General features: G+C 34.2%; 1 protein-coding gene across 1 annotated transcript in view; it reads left to right on the forward strand.

Moving 5' to 3' along the window:
• The first annotated feature begins 345 nt into the window (after nucleotides 1-345).
• The window catches only part of LOC129005720 (uncharacterized), a 114845-nt gene continuing 91635 nt past the window's right edge, over nucleotides 346-23555 (forward strand). The window contains exon 1 of the mRNA XM_054434702.1: nucleotides 346-399. The gene's annotated coding sequence lies outside the window, so the exon portion shown is untranslated. The remainder of the gene's footprint in view (nucleotides 400-23555) is intronic.

Genomic DNA, 23555 nt, shown 5'->3' on the forward strand with positions numbered 1-23555 from the left:
TTCTTTGCATTTGCATATTTGTATTGACTTGTAAAATATTTTCACAGAACACAAAAAACCATCGACCCTTAAACAGTCCATCAACAAATTTGCATCGTGGAAATCCTGGTCCTTCGTGCCGGATTTTATTTTACACATGTGATTGGACACAAATTATTGAATTAAATTAACTAAACGAACCATAACTAATATAACTTACATAACTCTCCTGTTTACTCTACTCCAGCTTATCTGACACCCCTAACCCAGTTCCGCCAGCAGACGCTGCCTGGGTCAGTGACCAGTGATGGTGCTGGTGGTGTGAGTAGCAGGTACCTAGGAACCTCAGTATCAGTGCGACTGCGCGACAGATAGCGTCTCAGCAATACGCCTGCGTGTTGTGATACCCCCACCATACAGGTGCGTACCCCAACTGTCATATTTTTAAAACTTTAATATCTTTTAATTCTTAAATTACTCTACAGTGGTTTATTTTAGTTATTTTAAATTTTTCTAATAAATAATTAATACAATTTTCATTTGTTAAGGGTTTTTAAGGCAGTGCCGTTTAAGTTCACTCTTAATAAACACAATATGTATTTTTACAATATATACGGATGTAAGGCAATTTAAAAGTACATAATATCAATAATAATTCACCAACAGTTTTCCCATCCCCGTTAGTAATAAATTAATAATCATAACAATTACTTACATTATACCGGTATTTTCAATTTCAACTTTCGTAACGTTTCATAAGCTCAAGGTTTTTTACGAATGAAATATTTTTTTTAAATAACTGAACCTTTGAAAACAAAACAAAAATGCGTGCGATCTTTTTTTTGCCAAAAGTCCCTTTTATATGTGTATATAATTCATTCATATGCTTTATTGTCCTTGCTATAGTAAAGTCCTCAACAGTAAAAAAATAGGTATATTCATAGAACGTTGTGAAATATCATCAAACAATCTTTTTTTAGATATTGTACTTATTAGTTTTTACCCAAATTCACAACGTAAACACTACCAATATACCTAGGGTTAAATTCATAATACTGTAAACTAATATTTGAGGATTTTACAGGGAAACACACAGCTTCGCTTTCCTTCATATAACGGGTTTCGAAATCTGCTAACGCAAAATTCATGTATTTTTCTAAGTTGATTTCCGACAGTATCATTAAAGTTCGCTAAATATTACGAGAACTTTTACTTTGTATCTGTGGAAATTAATTTTCATTCAAATAATCAAATATTAATAGCAAGAAACGATATATGATATAATACATATCATAGTTAAAATTAAAGTAGGGTAAGGCTTTTTGTGATAAATATCGAGATCATTAACAGTAGCGACGAGTTAAATATTGAATATAAAAACTTAATCTTGAACTTGAAATAAGCTTAATAAACCGAAAAGAGTAGTGATGTAACCTGTTTCCAAAATTTCTTAACACAATTTCTCGACGATAACTTTTTTACATTTTTTTTAATTAAAAAAAAAAGAATTTTGTATGATAAGAAAAACATTATAATACCTAAAATAACATCTAAAAACACCTAAATTACGGAATAGGATTATTAATAGTGTATTACCTTCTTAAATTTAGCAACTCTTAAGAATTTGTAGGTCTATGATGTTTCTAGACAAACTTAAAAAACAAATATGCACTATTGTATTAAAGTTTTAAATGTTCATTTATTTGATAAAATGTAATAATTATCCAGAGTTTTCACGTAACGGTGTTAATTTCAAAGAAATACATCGATAAGTTCAAGATTTTTGTGATTTTAAGTTACAGTTTTTAAATAGTGAAGAAACCCAAATCTATAGTTTCACGAAAATTACTTTTACTCATAAGTGTCAAACTTTTAAACACATGAATAAAATGCGGAATTCTCTATAGGCTAGTTACGATGTTATTATTTGTACACATTAAATTATTACGATTTCTGCTAAATTTTCTTATTAAATATAGCTAAGATAATTTAGTTTTATAGTATGTTATTAAAACATAAAATAAAACTACATACATGTCCAAAATATATACAAATAACGTACTTTTTATTTACCCAAATAACTAAATTTTTACAGTAACTGAATCAAAAAATTGAGTTATAGTAAAACACTTCTAATTCAAATTAATAGCAATCTTGATAAATACTAGCAATTTCTATTCATATTTGTTAAGATCACATCCTTTGAGTGAAGCGGAATACTTTATTTTTTTATGGAAGAGACAGGCGGGAATTAAGTAATTTCTTAAAAGATGAGAGTAAAGTGAAATTTAATACAAGAGTCTAATTTTTAGACAATATAAGTCTTTTGTCATTGCTGTTGACTTTAGTAAATTTTGATCATAGATAATATTATTTTAGAAGGAAAAGTTTAATTTATGTTTTTGATAGTTTATATTTTAATACTTTTTTAATAAGGTACCTACCTTTACTTATACGTAGTTTCTTTTTACAAACATTAATTTATTGACGTGTATAACGCTCAATAATTTATATGGTAATCATTCGTCAATTGGGACAGTGCCAACCAAACAGATAGTTTATTAACAATTGTTTTACGTGTGCGTATGAATGTTAACATGTATGTTAGTTCTAAACTCTAAATTTCACAATAAAACACACTTCATTTTGGTGATTTCTATAGTAGTGTAATATTTGATAACTATTTAATAGGTAACACCTTTTTGCTTAGAAATGATACACACGCACTAAACAGTCTATACTTCGTTATTATACGACCTTCGCAAATACACCGACCACTTAGATTTGAATAAAAAAACTTGTAGTTTAATAAACCTTGAATCGCTTAAGGCCAATTTTAAGATATTCTAAGCAACATATATTTTTTTCGTTTACTTAATATTGTACTTTTATTTATTGTGCTTGACTTTATACGACAAGTTAAGTAAGATCTCCGTAAGTCTCGGGTAGTGGTTTGAGGCGACTGCATACTACCAACGCTTGATTATGGGTAAGGACTTCTTGATTTATGTTGCAAAACGAGTTCGATATTATATCGCGACACACACACACACACACACACACAATCATGTACAGCAAGTTCCAACCGAGTCAATGGCCTCCGTATGGCTCCTCTAGTTTTTCTCTGGACTAGTTTCTCCAAGTTGAGTGAAACTTCGTAAAAGCCCATTTTCAATATTTTAAATTATGTGCTGTGTGGAATGATGTTGACTTTGAAAGATTAACGTGTCTAAATGAATTGAAAAAAAGGTTAACTTTTTTTGTGGTGTAATGTTTGGAGATTTAAATGTGAGATGAGAATCGTTGGGATAAAAATAGTTTTCTCATTGTAAAATTAACCAAATTAGACCTAGTACAGGATATGTTTATTACTTTGGCTTAGCAAGAATATGATGTTTCATAGGCATAAGAGCATGCCTAAGTAGTGGCGTATTAATTAATTACATTATTAATTACATAATGTAACATAATATTATTTATTAATTTTATTGGTATATAGGCCTACTGTTATTATAGATGTTGATTGTTTTTGTGGATTGTTAATTTGATATATTTTTGTAATCTTTCTTTGCACGCATTTCTTTGCGAACAAAGTTTAACAAAATAAGATTATCGTTATTTGTTATTGGGCTATTAGTCGCTATGTAACAGAATATGGCATAATTTAATAATAGGTTCAGGGTTTGGGCTGTTCCTTTAAAAATTCGTAACACCCAAAAGATTTTAAAAAACGCAACAAAACATTTTCTAATTTTAATACATTTACATTGTTATCTTGCATAAACTATACAATAGATACGTGTTTAAACGTAAATGTTAAGGCTTTGTTATCTTGTCATGTACAATAAACCTAATAATAGGACCTATACAAAAATAATATATAGAAACAATATAAAAATATAAAATATTTCTTTCAACATGACTAAATATTTGCACTTGTAGTCATTCCATCCTTCTTAAACATTTCCACTTATAATCAAGAAGATAATAAAAACACTCTAGTCCAGTCAAACTCCACAATTAAAACATTCAACTCTACAACCATTGCTGCCAATTTATCTTAACATCTCGCATCTAATCTCACTTTAATCACAGCCCAAGTGTGCAAACCTGTTTGCGATTTGACACTAACGTAATAAATTACGACCATTAAATAAATACTGCTTGGAAGGTGATTATTCTACACAATCGGGCGTCTGCAGCCATTACTAGGTTAAGCACTAGACGCTTGTCCAAGCAGGGTTATCTACGCGCGAGGATACGTGAGATTTAATAGCTTTGACTAGGCTCTAGCCTACAAAACAGCTGATTAATTTATACTTCCAGTTTACCTTTCTTGGTGTTGGATGAGGTTATGGAATAATCCATGTGGAATATTGTACGATTTGTCAACATATTTTTGCTTAAGTATTGATATGCATGTAGCGCTAGAGTAAATCAAATGAAATATTTCAATTTTTTTTTCAAAGTCAAGCACGTATGCCTAAATATTTAGGCAAGATGACTAGTTAACTCAGTGCAATGAATCACTTCAATGTTTGGCTATTATAAGTACACCACGAGTGGAGGTTCCATTGCCATATTAGTGTCGTGGTCATTGTAGATAAAATTGTACCTTGTCAAAATAATCTACCGAAATAGTTTGCTGCAGAAAAATACCAATTTCTTTCTTGATTACCATTTGACAACGCAATACTGAAATCACACTAAATGTAAGATTGTATGTCTACTTCTACCTTCAAGAACGAAAACAGTAAGATGATTTAGAACTTAAACAGTAGAACTTAAACTATTTTGATTACGTTTCCTATGAGCTGAAAGCTGATTATTGTTAGTTCATGTATAAAGTCGCCATTCCAGTTATAAAATTTTAGTATTCCAGTTATAAAATTTAATGGAAATAATCTAAATGGTAGTTTTCTATCGTGTAATCATTTCATTTCAATTGGGACCAGCAAATTTGCCTTCCAACACTCATATCTTATAAAAACTAAGACTATTCAAATAACGGAGTCCTAGGTGAGTTTTAAATCGGCGAAAGAACAAGTTTCCAAGTTCAGATAGATGGTTCAAATTCACAATAAACAACACTACAGAAAGAGATGGATTAGATTTTGTAATATTTTGAAGTACGTTTTCCTTGTAAAAGTATCACTCAATAGCACATATCTCTTACCTTTCACACAGCTGATAATAACTTTCCCGGTAAGAATCACTAACAATAACTCTTCAGGATTCCTTCAGTTACTTCATCGCTAAATACCCGCCATTACTACCGCCTCGCAGTTCCTCTGTTCCAGTTGGCATTTACAGCTGTTTCACTGAGATGTTTTAGCGGGAGATTCACCCGCGAGCCGCACATTTTACGATTCAGTCTACGCGGTATTCTCCACTATTCCCGCCAACCGGAGCGATATATCCGTAAACTAAGGGCATTACGCGATAACAGCTGTTCATTAGATACGGCCTCGGACTACACAATATGGAGCAAACTTGTCGTCTACCTACCACGTGGAGGCCATATGCTAGTAGTTGTGTTGGGCTTGAAAATTGCAGGGCCAGAAAATCTGAAGGAAAATACATTTTCACTAAAAAAAAAACCTTATGACTGTTTCGCCAAAAGAACAAACAAGCAATACTTTGAAAAATATATTACCTATAACAAATTTGGTATATCGAAATCAGTTTCACCTATTTTATTCAAGTTCAATAGTTTTAGTTGCGGTTGAATATTTAATATTATCCCAAACATATTTGCAAAGGGGGACATTTATGTTCCTTTTGATGTGTACCTATTTTGTATGGTCGCCATTTCATAAGAAAGTAAAGAAAGTAAAAAGTATGGAACAAAGTGGCGAATAATAGCATTTGTAGAAACTCTCCCTCTACAAATAGCAAAATTTTAATCTGTTCACGTAATGATGGAATAGGTATACTGCAAACAGTTGGGCAGAATATCAAATGGCATAACTTGTGCTTGTATTCATGGTACAAAATTGAACTTGTAAATATTTGAATTTCCAGGTAAGTGATACACTTAAAGTGACACTTGTAACAGTACCCTCACTTCCACAATATGACGTATCTCTCCATTCTCCACGGAACGGTATACCAATTGCAACCATTATACCATTCATCTTGATCATAAACCGGAATGAAAGTACAACAAACATCACTCTCCATTTCCCAATGTTTCAGTCAGATCGTTCCCGCCATATTAATCCATCGACAATCAGCTGTGAAAGTGTCCATTGTTGGCGAGTGTTCCCAACAATTAAACCTGTCAGCTGTTTTCTCACGCGAGTTGGTCTCGCGCCATTTTGTCGTCTTTCCACAAAAACATTCAATAACTCTGTACTCATCTGGGACCCGGTGTTGTGTGAAATGGAGAAGTGCCGATACTGTTAGGACATTATAGGCACGAGATTCCCGGGTTCCCGTAGGATAGGAGTTGGAGCCTGAGAAATTATGTAGTTAAATCCTGAGAAAAGTCTTAGGTGGATCCTGAGTAAATATGTTTGATGGTTTGAAACTACACTCTGTTATTTTATTATTCCGCATTTAATTGATGGTTATGGCTGAAAAACAAATAATTTGTCTATAGTAAGAAATCCAAAGGAAAGTATCTTACATATAAACGAATGAATTTAATTAGTGTATAGACTTATGGGTATCGGCCTCTAAAAATGGAGGAAAGGTTAGAGGAATAAGCAAGAGTTTCAGATTACATGGGGATTTAGTCGTATTTTTTGTTTTATATTTAAATGACATTGATTAGTTTCCAGAAGTAAATAATAAGGTAAAGTAGAGTTACATGACATTTCCCAGTTGGTAGAGCAAGTTTTAGTTTCATTCTCCCGTAAATAGAGCTTCATACGGTTGGAGGTCACCTAGAATGTAGACCTGAAAATATCATGACGATCATCATCAAACGACTTTTGGAAAAGCGACAACCACTGACAAGAAGAAGTATTTATGGAAATCGGGTTTCGAGAAAGTGAGAACACTCAATCAAAAAGTCAATTTTGTAGTTTGGATTCACCAGACACATTTCACCTTGACCGCGGCTTTGAGACACTTGTTATGACAATTGGAGTGGTTCACTTGTCAAATTGTTTGGGAAGTGGCTTTCTCCGGTTGAAGATTTACTTTTGGAAAGGGTGTGCGAGTTTTTGAAAATTAATCACAGTTCACAGGGCCACAACTTGACGAATGAATGATCATATTAGTGATGAACTGTAAAATTACACGGTGAATTATTTTCTTTTTAGATCTTAGGGCATGATTGCGTAGTTAAAAGTACATTAAGCAAATGTTGAATGGAATTAGGTTTTTTGTGATCATCTGTTAAATTCATTACAGGAGCCCAAAAACTTCAATATCGATAAATATCTAGCTAGAAAACTTTCTCAACAATTCCAGTAACATCTGAGACTTCGAAATAACTGTTGGAGCTGTTGAAAAGGTGTTGTTAGCATACATATTATGAAATTAGAATAGTTTTATTGAACGTTAAAATTACACCTTTTCTGTAAAAAGACTAAAAAGACCTCTGAGACGCGATATACATGTTTATCGCGTCTCAGAGGTCTTTTTAGTAAGTAGACATTGAGAAAACTATAAAAGCCGATGGCCAACAAAAGATACATGATTTGGTAAAAGTCAGAAGGCTTTCATAATGTTAGGACAAGCTACATTTCATTTCAGATCTTCATCAAATTATAAGATTTAGACATATATACCCCTTTACTATATTAGTTCAACGTCATTTTAACAGCTTAGTAATCTATATGAAAGCTTAGGAAATATCCTCTGAAGATATTTACTCAATTGGCGATATTACAGTAGAAAGATTAACAGATGTACATTATTTAGCACTGAGTGATCTACCGGTATCTCATGTCTACCAGTTTGAAGTTCCAACGCAATCTTTGTTCCTCTCCGGCTCATAAATTGAATCGAGAAAATTATGAAGAATCACACACTATCAAAACAGCTCCAACCAGTTTTGAGATTTGGTCATTTTGGACCAAATTAGCCTCTAATAGCCGGTTCTTCGCCAAAGGCAGTGTAATCTTCCTTATCTGTATCACTACCAGGGCTAGACTTGTACATATTTACATAAACAATAAAGATTGCTGTTCAAATCTATCTTAGGTGGCTGACAATTCAATCTTAGGCTTGTAGAAAATTGTTATTTATAGCGGTAGTTTTGAGAGGTCGACCAAAACGAAATAACATAATGGACGAACTATTTTGAATATTTAACGTTTTGTTTTTTTATTCATCATTGTAGTATTTTATAGGGAATAGATTATTGTTGAATATGGCACTATTATTCAACTAACAACACTATTTCCATGAATACAGAAACTTCCGTGCTGGGGCAAGTCACTTATGTTATTGTTAGAGTGAGACATGTTGGACCTGAAGCAAACAACATATAGTGATTTTGAATAACCATTGTTTTGTTTTATTATCCATTGCTATAGCACTCTGTATAGCGAAACGTTGTTTGGTAATGTATGTGCCCCACAAAAATTTGATCCCTTAATACGTTATTGTCAGGGTAATCCACTCAAAACAAATTCAAACACAGCAGGACAACAGGATTCAATTACAGCTCAAAATCTAGAACAGAAACTCGACTCAACTGAAAGTCATGATATACTGTAAGCTGACAATAGCTTGTGTCTACTATTATTATAAAAAATTATCCAAATTTTGTTTTATTGTGTTTGTGTCCGTGTAGGTGTGTATAAGTTTGTGCCAACTCTTCCCCACTAAGAATGAGAAGGGTTGAAAAACTTGGTGTTAATTTCGAAAATGAGGCTTTAAGTTAGAACCAGTGCTTGCTTGCTTAGTGGGGAAAACAGGATGACTTTACTTGTCTTCAGGTATTTTAAGCTGTATTGGTATTAAGTGTGATCAAGATACAAACAAATGATAAACTATATAAGGACGGTAACAGTAACTTTTTTTACCGGTAATATGTTCTTTTATTCTGGTTATAGAGAAGTTATCATGAATAAGTTAAGCTTATTATTTTATCCCATTTTACCTCATTCTACACATAAACTATTATAAACTGTCTATTATACCTGTTACACATATTATACTGTCTATATACATAATCTTCTTGTACTCAAATTTGCCATAAACACCCATTCTTTATCAATTGTGTAATTGTTTGAATGGATAAATACCTCAAGTTCTTTAATTTTATCACCACTTAAAACCAGAGCATCATTAACGAGAATGTCGTTTCGTTATTTTTAACATTGGTGTAAAAACCAACCAAATGTCTGACTTGAGAGCTCTAAAGATAGCGGAAGAATCAAGTTTGTGGGCTCATAAAGCCAAAATCTAAATTCACGGGAACATTTTACGATATGCTCGAGATATCCAGCTGTTTACGTCTACAACAAATCTTCTATGGAAACGTTATCTTTCTAACCTAGTTTAGTTCTCACCAAACTGTAAGCGAACTATTTCCAAAGAAACTAGAAACGTGTTACATTCGTGTGGAATTTCTCCACCGCCAGTAAAGAGCTTGCAATGCGAGCTCACTGGGTTTCTCTTTTGACAAACAGTTCATGCTCCCTTGACTCGTAAGTTTACCTGAACACCTGATCGTAAAGTGGAAGCATAATATGTACGTAGGAGGTACATTACTGCAGCTGTGTGGGTGAAGTGCACTACACAAACTAACTACACTGAACCATGTATATCGATGGTTAATGTACTCCTAAATGCTGTTAGTTTAAGCTTATGCCTAAAGAACTGCTTAGAGTAGAACATTGGTAATTGAAAAAATATAATACCATTGACTATGGATATTGAAAGTAGACTTCGCGTTCCATTATACATCCGGAGATTTTGATGCGTGTAATGTTTTTTAGTATACTGATGTCTCAAGAATCTTTTATTGTGAATTTTCCACATAGGAATGACCTATTACCGCGTAGGTCCTAACATTTTGGTAAGACCTTGCCTCAGGACCGAATTGCTTTTTCGTTTTAAGGTCCCCAGAGGTTAAAATCCCCATCCGTTTCAATGATAATATATCTGTTATAAATTCGTCTTATATAGTCTTATTTGTTTTGTTTCTAATTCGTTTTGTTTTTGTATCCTGCGTAAGCTTCTAACCACTCCTTCGGCAAAACCGACTGTTAAAGTATCTCAGACCTTTTTAAAATTGTGCTTCATTTATAGCCCACTATGGTTTCCTAGGTTATATGTTAAATGGTATAGTTTTACATTAAAGGTTAATCCAAAGAATACGAAAACAATACGCAGTGTTGAGTGGTTTGTAGACTCAAGCACCGGTAGTCCAGAACTCTTCTTCCAGCGAGTGTCCCAGATTTAAGACCGTTTACTCCGCCACCCGTGCAGTATAACTCACACAAGAATGTACAACCACTTGTCAATTTGTTCCCCAGTATGGGCCCAGTGTTGTTTGCTGTGGTGGCTAACTTAGGAGAAAATAGGCTACATGGATTTTACGTGCAATGGCCAATGCTAGGCTTAATGGGTACGGACACAACCAATATTAGGTTGCATGTTAACGTGCAAGGCATGATAGTCAATGTCAAGCTTCTTGGTAACGTGCAAAGTCAATGTCAGGCTAAATGGTTATGACGAAATTAATGTTAGGTCACGAGTAGCGAATGTGCAAAGTCAATGTTAGGCTACATGATTGCATGCACTATTCAAAGTCATGTTACACAGCCACCAAGTGAAATATTTAATGCCAAACCCCAAGGCTATGTACAATATTCAATTCAGGTTATTTTATTACATAAAATAATCAATGTAATGTTTACAGCGCCTATGTACATTGGGAAATGTCAGGACACATCATGTGTATAAGGCTTAATATTTTATGAACTGAGGGGGATCGATACTTCTATCGGAGGTTGACGTGGGGAATGACATATTACCAGTCATGTTGCTGTATAGAGGAGTTTCAGACGATTTATTATATCATTAACATATTCAATGATTGTCCAACGACGGCTCTCCTGGAGAGAATGTCCAATTTTCACAATTAAAATTTTTTTCTGGTAGCCGGCTGAATATGCGGTATTATTTACCTAAATCGTGGCGTTATTTATATGTGGTATTATTTACCTACATTCGTCTAAACAAACCACTAGGCAAATTCTTTGATGTGATCCTTTTGATTGTGGTTCCATGTCATGATAAAAAAATCACACACTTCAAAGCCTTTGCTTACATAGCCTTCTTTGAATTTTCAACTGGAATTTTTACGTTGCTATCGTAGAGATGGCTTATTTAAGACCGAGTTCCTTTAAACCTGGTACAAAAACTCGCAATTCGAACACATACACTAAACATAGCTTTCTTCACACAGCAAACTGGAAACCCTAAAGTTTATAGGCATTCTCGAGTAGATACAACCCTAATGAAACCAGGTGATCAAGTCATGGAAGCAATTAACCACAACTAGCGCCACTATCGGTCACTGTGCCAACTACCCAGGTATATAACAGAACGTGTTATGCAGATCTAAGGTCAAGGGTCGACTTCACTTACCTCGCGTTCTGATTCGCCTCGGAACGTTTTGCACCCCGTTTTATTGCAGTTGTCTCCATCTAGACGTTTAATCAACATAAAACGGCGCTTTTCGTGACTTTCTACCATTTCCGACCTTGAGGTTTCAGATTCGATTCACTGACCATTGCATTTTACTGCTGAAAGTATGTATGTAGTGTTTAGCACTCTGTACTAAGGTGTGAATATCTAAGTGCCTTTCACTTACGAATTGTGGCTTTATTTATAGGTAATTTTTGCATTTGTATGGAGTAGGTTTACTTAAATTTGTTGCCACTAAAATGAAAACATAACTTTTTAGGAATCCTGTATAAAAGTAACAATATTCCTCCCTAATCTTCTCGAATGAAAGCTTAACATTTACACGTTCAAGGGCATTTTTAATTATTTTTTATTAATCTCACATTGATTTTTTTTCATATGCATCTTCATTTTCATCTTAAAACTGCATATATGTAAGTTGGATATAAGGTTAAAAATACAAAATAGTCTTCTTTTATGATAGAATCATGCAATTTATCAATTTCAGTTTTGTATTTAATAAAAATCAAGAATCAATTTTAATTTTTGTTTATTTATTTGTCGACAATTTTTCTAACTTTTTTCATAGACTTAAAAATGAAAATTTTCTTTGAAGTTCTTATACGGGATGTCTTTATTTTATATTTGTTAAACTTAAATATTGATTAAAAACACAAAATACGTCTATACCATTTTGACTAATAACTCGATTAATTAGCTTTCAATATTTATCCAGGATATGGTATCAGCAAACCTATAACTGAAAAATATCCCTTCGACCAAAATACCTTCCAACTATACGAAGCAATACTATCGAAGGTATCAATGAGTATGTAACAATCAATAATTACTAATATTTTCATATATTATAAACAACAAAACGCGAATTATTTTACTGCGGTTAAGTTAGTGAAAACCCCCTGACCATAGCACAGACTATGCACTATAGCAGCAATTTATTTGTCTCGTCTTTGCCAAGCTCCATTCACCAGACAGAGCTTTCCCCGTGTGAAAGTGATCTGTGACTTTACCACTGCCATTACCAGCTGTGATCATACATATAATGTAACCTTATACGTGCTATCTCTACAGATATTTATCATTGTAACATCTGGTTATCGCCACTTGCAACGTATAGCACGGACGGAGCTCGGTGTTTACTTTATCTAAATTAAATCATCACTATGTCTTTTAATTTGTGTATTGAAGTGGAGCACAGTAGTAGATGGTTATGATGGCTTGGATGGTGGATAATTCTTGGTTTGATACTTTCATCGCCTAAGGTGGAAGGTGGAAGCATAAAGTAAACATACTGTATTATAGATTTGTTTTTCTTATGGATCAGAAGACGGTTTTAATGTATGATTCTGTTCAGTACATGTATGTTATGATGGTATATAAGTTTCTAGTTATTTTATCAACCATGATACTCCATTTACTGAATTAATAAAATTTTCGTTAGCAATTATTTTTTCCCTAGTATTATAGTTGATGTTTAATAATGCGTGCTCTATATAATCCATCGGGGAAATCTGTAGAACCTTTACCTTAGCATACTAAAGATTTACTGGGCATGAAACAAACAGAAATAACGATTATAAATTTTTAAACCGGACAAGAAGTCTTCCAGTTTACGAAACTGGTGGAAATTACTTCAATAAAGTTATGTACTTTAATGGAAGAATTATTTAAACATAAATGTTAATTACTAAAGAGTTGCTTCTTGCATTCCATCATCTAGTATGTTACTCTTTAATTTTAAAATTTAGTAATGCATATATCCTCTAATATATTCAAGCGATATAATCGGTCCTTATAATTTTAGTATTTTATTATTTGTTTCTGTCAAACACTTATGACAATTCTTTGAACAATTAATTGTATACTTTTTAGTTAACTACCATGACGCAGCCCATATTTTGAAATTAACATTATCATGTTTCATAATGATATTACGTTTGAACGAACAAGAAAGATAAACCAGAATAAATAAATAGCCTAATCTTTGCTCTAATAAAGACCTCATTAATTTTTAAAACTAATTCAGATTGATCAAAAATCAAATATCATAAGAAACAGTTTCATCCGCAATCTCTTTGATATTGATACACATTAACCTATGTTAACTATCGACTCTTAATCGCTGTGTTAATTTTCAAAAATTAATTATTCCTCCGATCATCTTCAGGAAGCTCAGCCATTATGAAGATGGCCTATACGTGATGAAATTAACAGCATAATTTAATTTCGAGCAAGAATTTGGGACTTTATTAGACCACGTGCTATACAAGGGACGCGAAGCGACGGAAGTTATCTGAGCAGGATGATGTAATTGGTAGAGAACAAGAGAGATGATCTAATATCTTCCGCAGAAAGATACTAAGGATGCTGGAACTGCTTCGGGAGATAACTGATCAGTGGGGTAACATTGGACATAATCTCATCCTCCTTGTTAATGTTGGTGTCTATGTTAGAGGTATTTTTATAATGATGAAAATAAAACATTTGCATGAAAAACTGCTCAACCCCCATAAACCTATTAAGTTATATTGGGGGTCACCCCCTACCATAGAGAACGCTACCCACTAAGCAACACACCGTATTAAGTAGCCGATTTTATTATCAATCCTGTTGAGACTGTCAACGTTTTTATTTTGATTGTCAAAGGAAAACTTGAGAACATAAAAGTAATGAAATACAAACGTTAAACTTAAGCTACACCTATTGAATATAAAAATATAATTTCAAGTTTTCCCTTGTGTTAAGCATGAACTGAATTTACTAAGTCATTAGATCAATATAAATTATTGAGTATTATTAGGATTTAATGAAATAATTGAGAAGTTTTTAATTATATACACATTCAGTTTCCCTTAAAAGGGGTTATCACTTTCTACATGTTTAAACAAATATTCTCTATTAGATTTGACTAAAGTAACCCAAACATAATTTTTTTAAATATATATCTTTAGCATTCTTACAAAAGCATTAAGTGATTATTAGTTTTCAGTAAGGATTAACTTTGATTGGCTAGATACGGGATTAGTTCAAAGTTAGTAGCTTTGCATATTCAAATTCACTATTCACAAACATGTCCTCAGATATTGCTTGCAATCCAGCTTTGATACATCATTAATTAGTTGGGATAGCCTTAATGCCATTCCTAGTCTATGAATTATATCAACGTAGATTAATACCCACCTGTTGATTTAAATAACAACCTATTTAGATTCCGATAATTTTCGATCGTGCGTAAACTAGTCACGCGAATGTGGCGGGTATTAGTGATGGAACGTTGTATCTGGTTAAGCCAATTATTATTTATGATATAGAGAACTGTAATGCTGAGTAAATGTAAATGTACGTGTTGTATTAACGGTCAATATTTTAAAAACACATCATATTTTATCATTCTAATTTCCTTTCAGGGGGTAATGTTGGAAAGTTTAACACTAAAAACAAAACTATTTATACTCAGGATCTCGCTAAATTTGGTACTAGTTTCCACCACTGAGTATATTAATAAATATTTTCAGTAGCTTGTTTCGTAGTAGAATAGAATACGGAGAGGGTTCCAGGCCCCACGTAATGTTTGCACTGTTTAAATGTGTTTTTAAACTTAATATGGCCAGTTAATAGAGGGGGTTTTGAAATAATAATCAAATGCAGACTCCATTTCGATAATTTTGACAGACTATTCAGCAAGCTTAAGGAAATATAAAACACACCCGCTTTATTTATATATTGCATATTTGTATTTTACTCAAAACTCCTTTACTAACAATATTCCTAAAATTAGTTAGACATATTCCTTCTATTTCTAGTTTTATGATTTTTTGTTAACTAAAGACAATTTTTAAGCATAGTTTGATGATTTTTTACTGTAGTTACCATTTAGATATTTCAACACCACCAGTTAAATATAACGATACTTTTGGAAACTTCCTTAGTAATCTGGACTTAAAATACGTTATTGTAAATTTTATTTACAGTAGGAAAGGGATATTTACTCGATATCGACCGCAACGCACACAATCGGTTCCATACATCACAACAAAAGCAAGCAAAAAAATTATCAGATAAAAAGTTTACTTGCAATATCCAAAGTTAATGATATACAGTAGTTCCACACGAATACACCGCGTTCTGATGAAGCCATCAGAGCTAACGTATGATGATTTGATGATGTGATGCACGCACGCGCACACCAACACACACGCGCAATAGATGATTGATGACATTGGCAAATCATTAGTTCCCCTCGCCCCACTGTAACACCTCATCTGACTAACGTGTTGTCATTTTGCCTCAGGGCTTGTCACATCAAAGTTATGACAAATGTGTGTTGGCTGATGTGATGAAAGAGGTATGACTCTATAGAAGTATGTTTTGGTTTAAAATTTGTGCAAATGAAATATCTTGGAGGTGTTGAGTTTAGATGGGCAGCTGAGTAGATGCTCGAGTAGTAATCAAAAGGGCGCTGGTTTGATCAATAGACATTAGCTTATGTTTCCAAATTGGGTTCAGTTGTCATTAAATTTTAGGCCTTTAATAAATGGTCCTGGCAGAAGGAATATGTGGTAATATTATGCAGTTATTCAAGGAATCCCACTTAATTTATCACTCTTTCTTTGTTTATATTTGGATCGAAATACTATCTGAAATTGAAATTGGTAACGGTAAATTTTCATTGTTGTCTCATTTTGATAATACTTGAGCCTTTATACTTGAGTGGGATTTTTAGTATTATAAATCTTGTAAAAAGCCTTTAAAAATGAATAAATGAATTTATTTCCCATATTCCAAAATACAATCATAATAATTTATGGGAAATTTAAACTGCTCAGACATTTAGAATAGATTGGCTAGATTAACATATGCATCTGCGGAAACGGTTGGGTCTTATGAGTAGACTCTGCAAATTACAACTAAAACTTGCAATAATTTGTGAGAATGTACATTGTATTTTTGTATTATGACTTAACTATCAGATGCCATTCACTAAAGACCTAGAAGAGAATTGTGAGGTTTATAAAATCTACTCTAGAAAAAGCAAGTGTCATTTGTTCTAGTAAACTCTATTGCGCTACTTGGTGGTTAATGAAATGGGTTTTCTTAAGATTATCTTCTCCTTTGGTTATCATCCATCTCCTCTTAGGCCACATCTCCCAATTCTTTCCTGACATCGAAGGTCCTAACTGCGCCAGTTATCTTGATGTTCCGTTGCGTCCGAGGTTTTATGTTGGGTCGACTCGATAAATTCGTATTTTAAATGCCGGGTTTCGTCGAGTTCGCCAATTCAAGTGGATGCTTTAAATTCTCCCCTTAGGTGGTCAAAACAAGAAGCCCATGAACCCAAGTTAGGTTTAAGCCTTCTCCGTTTTATGTATTGGACTCTTTGAACTTATATAAAAAAGACCACGCCAGAATGTATGTAAAGGCTTAGCTTCTTTCATTCCTTCTGGATAGGATTTTACTTCAGATTTAGGTTTGATTTCTTTAACCTTTTTCAAAACGTGCATGAGGATTTTATATGTCAAATTCTTTAATAATGTGTTCTTTACTAATGTATTCTTTAGTAAATGAACAATATTTCCTATTGTTCTAAAAACATTATAGCGAATTCCAGAAGTATAACAAAACAGTTGTCTAATCTTCCTTTCGTTTGATTTTAACATAACTTGCGCCCTGGCAATTAACGTTTATCTACACATTTAATAGGAAGGAGGTTGAGACATCTACTTCACTCTGGAAGGCCTCTGTTAAAATAAGCACTCGCCAAATAAAGTACTACCCCTAACAATCAAATAATTTGCTGGGGTGTGCGTCAACGTCTAATCCAGTGGTCATGTACCTAACGTTTTTTAGACCAACTGTCTTGAAAAATTTTGAAACCATCTATTCAACTCAAATTAAAAGCTCAACAAAAAACAAACGCACATCACTCTCCAAAACTATAAATTACATCCTTTATCATAACTTACCATTACACCTAACAGAATATTAGTCCCTATCTAGCAAGAGTCATGAGTACATCCTGTTCGCCGCCTGCTGACCCTACCATATCCTGCCTCCGCCCCGGCACCAGCTCCATACTTTCCGTTCCCCGGGTCGCTTCCCTTGTACGGTACCGGAGTACCGGGCGTCCGGCGTCCGGCGTGTGCCGACACAACATCTATAACATTACAAGCCCCGCCACGGAAGCATAACTGCGACCTATCTGTAATATCCTGTTGTTGATGGCGGGAGATTAAGATGTAACTTATGCGCGGCTGTTATACCTCCTGCCCTAGAGGAAAGGAAGGGGGGGTGTAATAATATTGATTCCACTAGCAGTGTTATAATCTACTGGAAGGTCGTGTCGAATCACAGATGGGTAGCTGAGTATAGTGCTCGCCTTATAATCAGAAGTTTGCAGGTTCGATCCTGGTAAGTCAGCAGATTTGTGATGGCTTAAAACTAGGTCTAACTATCCTTGTTCATAGGGATGATAAACAGCTGATCTTAGACAGAAAAAAAACTGTCAACTCGTTCATTTAACACTTCTTCCCCTTCACTAGTCCTTTACTCACCTTCACCTTAAAATGCGCATCCTGATGTGACGTAGGAATATAATTTTATTTATTCTCATGAATTGTGTTTGTTTTCACCTGTGATAGATGGCGTGAGCTTCATTCCTAATCGTGACTTTTAAAAAAGGTAACCTGTCCCCTAACTTCTCTTCTTCCCTCTTATTTTCCATACTATGAATGTATTGTTGAAGATGTTTCAGAAGATAGACGGACTTATTAAATAGAAAACACAATACAGTAAAGCGCACTTGCCACTCCAGTTGCGCACTCCAGGTTTTTCACTTGGATGTCGATATAGCTCAAAAGACACTAAATATGCTTAATTTATATAGCAAAAATTATAAGGATTAGCACAACATTTTGATCGGTCCTGTATCTCTACACTCTTTTTTGCTCTCAAACAAGCAACAACCTTACCATGGAAATAGAACGTCTATTTAATTTACAGAATGATATGTGTGTAATATAGGCCTACAGTATACTATATCCAACAGAAAATATAATACTTTTTTATGCTATCCTTGAACTGGTCTGTCAGGGGCCAAAAAAACTGGAGAAAGACTAATAAATTAATCCACAGCAACCACCGTGTACACCTAGTAACATGATATAGTTACTTAAATATCTAAATTAAATAATCAAGTGAAAATTCAAACTAAACGGGCCTCGATTAATAAGTTCATTGGTTCCGCTCCAGTTTTTAATAGATGGCAAATCTTCCCGCATTTAATTGCCAGAGTCTCATAGCATGTAAATGACGGTGTTTAGTGTTTGTTTTGGGCTGGGCTGGAGAGACCGCTCGAAATTGGCTTTCATTCGGAGCATTAAATTCTGTATTTAGATCAGAAGATTCAATTAACCTCTACGGTGAGACAACCGTGGCTAATTTGATACATGTTCGAATGTTTCAAAACTTGACCTTGTTTTTCCAACTGTATGAGTTAAATGTTTCGAATGTACTTAGTTCAATATGTAGGTCTGTTCATGATTCCATGGTTCAATAATTCGTATTTTCATCAATCTCTTTCATCAAAGAAATAGCTAATGAAACATGTTCTTACAAAAGGCAATACATATATATAATGTAAATAGATATTGTTAATTTTAGAGGCAAGGAATATTGAATTGTTTTCAAGCCTTTACACGTGGCACATATTTAATTGGTCTTGAATCCTCTTTTGGAATTCAATGCAGTTTTCAAACTTGAATTGGAACAAGTTTTTCTGTCGGTTTTGGAAAATATTATACCTAGGTAAAAATTTAATACCACATACTACGCAATATAATCACCACTAATCTCTATTAAGTCAAAGAATGATACACATAGGAAAATAGTTCTAGAATACTAACTAGAAATATAAACGTAAGAGTGTCATACAAAATCGTCCAAATCGATATAAAAACCAGTTTAAGATAAAGTGTTCAAGGTCTAAAGCGAGTTTATTTACAAGGCAATCTTCACCCTAACCACCACCAATAACCAAGGACATAACGATTTATGACATCCTCCTTATGACAAACTGTCCAAACCTGATTCTGCTTTGGTAATTCTCATAATGACATCCAACGAGGAGAGGTCCTAAACGTGTGTATATGACTTAATTCTTCAGCAGAAGGATGTGCCGTCGTTTTGAAGGCAATTTACTGAGGTTATGTGGAGGAGATTGCACTACAGGACACTGATAGATAGCCACCGTTGAGAAAATGGGATAATCAGATAGGTGTTGGCGTTTTAATTATTAGTTTAAGTTGTATTTGACTCCTAAGACATTTCGCTTTGCAAGAAGAATCGCTTAGAAATGCTATGCACACTTCCTTTCCTAATTTCTTTCAAAAACTGATCAATCCAACATAAAACCTTTCTGGTCACGATCTAGGAAAAAATAATGACTGCTTTGTATTCTTACCCTTACAATACAATGATTAAGAAATAATTAAAATATACTGAAAAGGATATTTAAGTATTAACAAATTAATTAAAAAATGAAATCTATTACTGAATATCTCGTTGTTTTGACGAAACGTGCTGCAGAAGTCTTAACGGAACCCCAGGAAGTATCAGAATAACATTAAATCTATTGACATTACAATATCGGGAGACGGACAGCGTCCCAGATCTTTGTTTGGGTTAATCCCCTGATTTATGGCCTGAGGGTAGTGGTCACCAGTGGAGGGGTGGGGAATCGAGAATTCTGAATCCTACCGGAGGCGTTAACTTTTTGTCAAAGATTTCGCTTAGAATGCAATTACTTCTTAACTGTACATCTTTTGTTATAATTTATAACTTTATGACCAAAAATATTTTTCTATTATTAACCATTATTCGATTTTTTTAATTATCAGCAAGTTTGATTGGTTTGGTTAGGTTATGATAGTTTGGTTAGGTTTAGAAATGTTAGGTATTTGTAATTTGATTTTATGAACAGAACTATTTTTTATTAGTAAACCTTCATTCGATTTTTCATTATCAGCAAGTTTGGTTAGTTTGGTTAGGTTATGACAGTTAAATTAAATTTAAATTTAACCTACAAACGATACGTTTTGACAGCGACGGTGATAGAGCTAACAATTTGCCGCGAACAGTTCGGCTATGCACGGTATAATGCGGAAGCGTTCGACACCAACCTAAAACTGACAGGTCAACCGACCGTGATTAAGAGGATTACAGCCTCGGTCATGTGCCTACACCCTACAATATCAGAGATAAATTTATATTCCTAAGATCTAACATGCCTTTTGAGATTCATCTAAATATGTTCCGTTATATTTCGGTACCCTTACAAAAATAATTCTTAGGTGACACGTCATAAGCTAATCACTCTGTACTGTCTTTAAGCAATTAAATCTTCGACAGTTAAATAACGTAAACCGCAATTACATCTAGACCACTTAATCCAACAAGATCGTTCTAGGAACCGAACACTGAGGTCTGGTTCCGTTTGAAGCGCCGCATATCTCAGATATTACATGGGACAAATGACGGTAACAGTAAGGCAATAATCATCGTGATGAGGAACGTTCGTGTCCTGCGACCAGTGACATGGCGAATCATGCGTCAAATGTTCCTGGAACCTCTTCTTCTGAGCGACATCCACTCGAGTCTTCCGTGTCTTCCTTGTGTGGCGAGTGTCGTTTGCCTGTCACGGTGACTTGTGGAAGATACGTCGAGATGTGCTCTGCAAAATTATTCTGTGAGTTAACTGTTCTATGAATACAACGTCCGAAGAAAAATGTACAGGAGTTAAGTTAAAATTTATCTAATTTGGATGTTATGATAAATGAGTAGTTTAAAATGGTGTTGTACCACCAAAGTACATCACTATTAGTAATGTTCGAAGGTTTTAAACCTGAGATCTGGATAAAAAGAACCACTAGATTTCTTGGAACCTCTTTTTTGTAAAAGTTTTAATTAGCAACATTAGATAAATACTTAATCTAAGTTTTACTGTAGATCAAGTTCATCTAATACGTAGGTATCTGTTCTGATCTTAAATCATAACATGGGTTTCTTTTCCATCCGAATATTTCAAAACTTATGTTTATGGTTTCAAAAGACACATAATAATGGGAATGATCGTGAATTATTTGACTTTACTTTTTCATATTGAACTATATTTGTGTGAATTGATTAAGGGAATCATTGAGTTACAGTCTACAGTAATTCATTACATGATGGGTACATCGATACAAATTGTAGAACGACAATTGGATCGGTTGTCATATTCCAATTTTGCACCAAATTTGTTGCTGTAACTGACTCCTACAGATATACGAACCGTGTGACATGATTTTTAAAGTGAATACGCCTATGGAACATTGTCCGAAATATTAAAACAAAACTTATTTTTTGGATATGCCGGCGATCGAACCCGTATTTCCCACACCAAGAGGCTAACCATTAGGCTATCAATACACTCGATCATGTTAAAATATCACTGGGTGGAGAACCCTCTGAGGATACGCTAAGGCTTAAGGGCATTTTTAGATTAAGATCGGGAACAGCTGCGTTAGTTGGTACCAATTTGAACGATTGGGTACCGATACCCGAGGGAATCTCCACTCCAGTGTTTGTTGTAGAAAGCGCTCGCAAGGTCGGCACCCAGCCTTGAGAAGTCACGACAGTCTGCTCTGGGAGCAACAAATGAATAAACTCACTTTCATTCAACTTTCCTGTGCCCGCACGACCTCTCATTCATAAACAGTCAACCTGCTGCTTAGTTAATGAGTCTACTATTTACTACTTACCTACTCAGGATGCTTCGTTTGGAACATTGCCAATTTTGTAAGTTGATAACCGAGTATAGAAAGCATATGATGGGTAATTCTTTTAATGTTTGGACATCATCTACACGGCAATCTACTTATCTATAAATCAGAGGTAGCTAGATCGAAAACATTTCCAAATACTTTTATTTACACTTATAGTATTTATCAATCTTTCTAACGTTTGCTCTGTTTAATATTGAAGTTAGCTATGCCAACAATTAGAGTAATAAATCTTACATAATCTATAGAGACAATCAAAATAACATTTTTAGATAAAAATACCAATCAGATTAAAGTTGAGCAGTGCATGAGTGCCTCAAGACACGATAGGAAAGCCTGAAAAAGTTTCAGATATATGGGGAAAAAGAAATGAGTATGAGTTTTTATGTTTAAAGTACGGTTATATTTTGGCCAAACGTTTTAAGCGCTAACGAAATACTCACGATAACAAGGCTCTAAGATTTTGGACCAACACCACTCAACCATCGAGTAAAATGTTAACATCTGAGACTTATCCATTTAGCAGGTGCATGCATACCCGGATTCTCAGAAACATCATGTTCTTGTGTGGTAAAACACCAATTAAATGTCGTAGAACACCATTACCGCCAACCACTTCCTAGTCTCAAAGTGTAAGAAAGTAAATGGCGTCTGATGATGCCAACGCGTCTGGAGCACATTAAGATGCAAAGGGCAAAAAGACGCGACCATCTACGGGGGATGACACCGGGCCAGGCCTAATAGAGAAGCGGACAAGAGGTAGGCTGGGATTCTGAAGTGTACTTGGCCTCTCATTAGCCATAGTGTGGCAGTTAGCATTACTGGGTAGTTGTGGTGATCCACTGGAGTAGACCACACTGCCAATTGAATCAAATCAATTGAAAACTTAGAACTTTAAAAAACTGCTAGAGGTTTAAAATAACACAACCTAGATTCGTTCTACAAAAGTTTCCACAAAAGAGCTATACTTTGGTCATAAGAGCCTACCTTTCATTTTACGTTTTTACGTTCATTTTGACACCATTGCGTGGTTTTATTTGATTATTCCAAGCACTAATAATAATGATATCCAAAAGGAAGTTGACATGACGTCCAAAGTGAACATGAAAGTGACATGACGTTAAAGTGAAAATGTCAAAT

This window comes from Macrosteles quadrilineatus, unplaced genomic scaffold (genome assembly GCF_028750875.1).
Source record: "Macrosteles quadrilineatus isolate MER2022 unplaced genomic scaffold, UCM_ALF_1.0 Scaffold_31__1_contigs__length_1484076, whole genome shotgun sequence".
NCBI classification, from domain to species: domain Eukaryota; kingdom Metazoa; phylum Arthropoda; class Insecta; order Hemiptera; family Cicadellidae; genus Macrosteles; species Macrosteles quadrilineatus.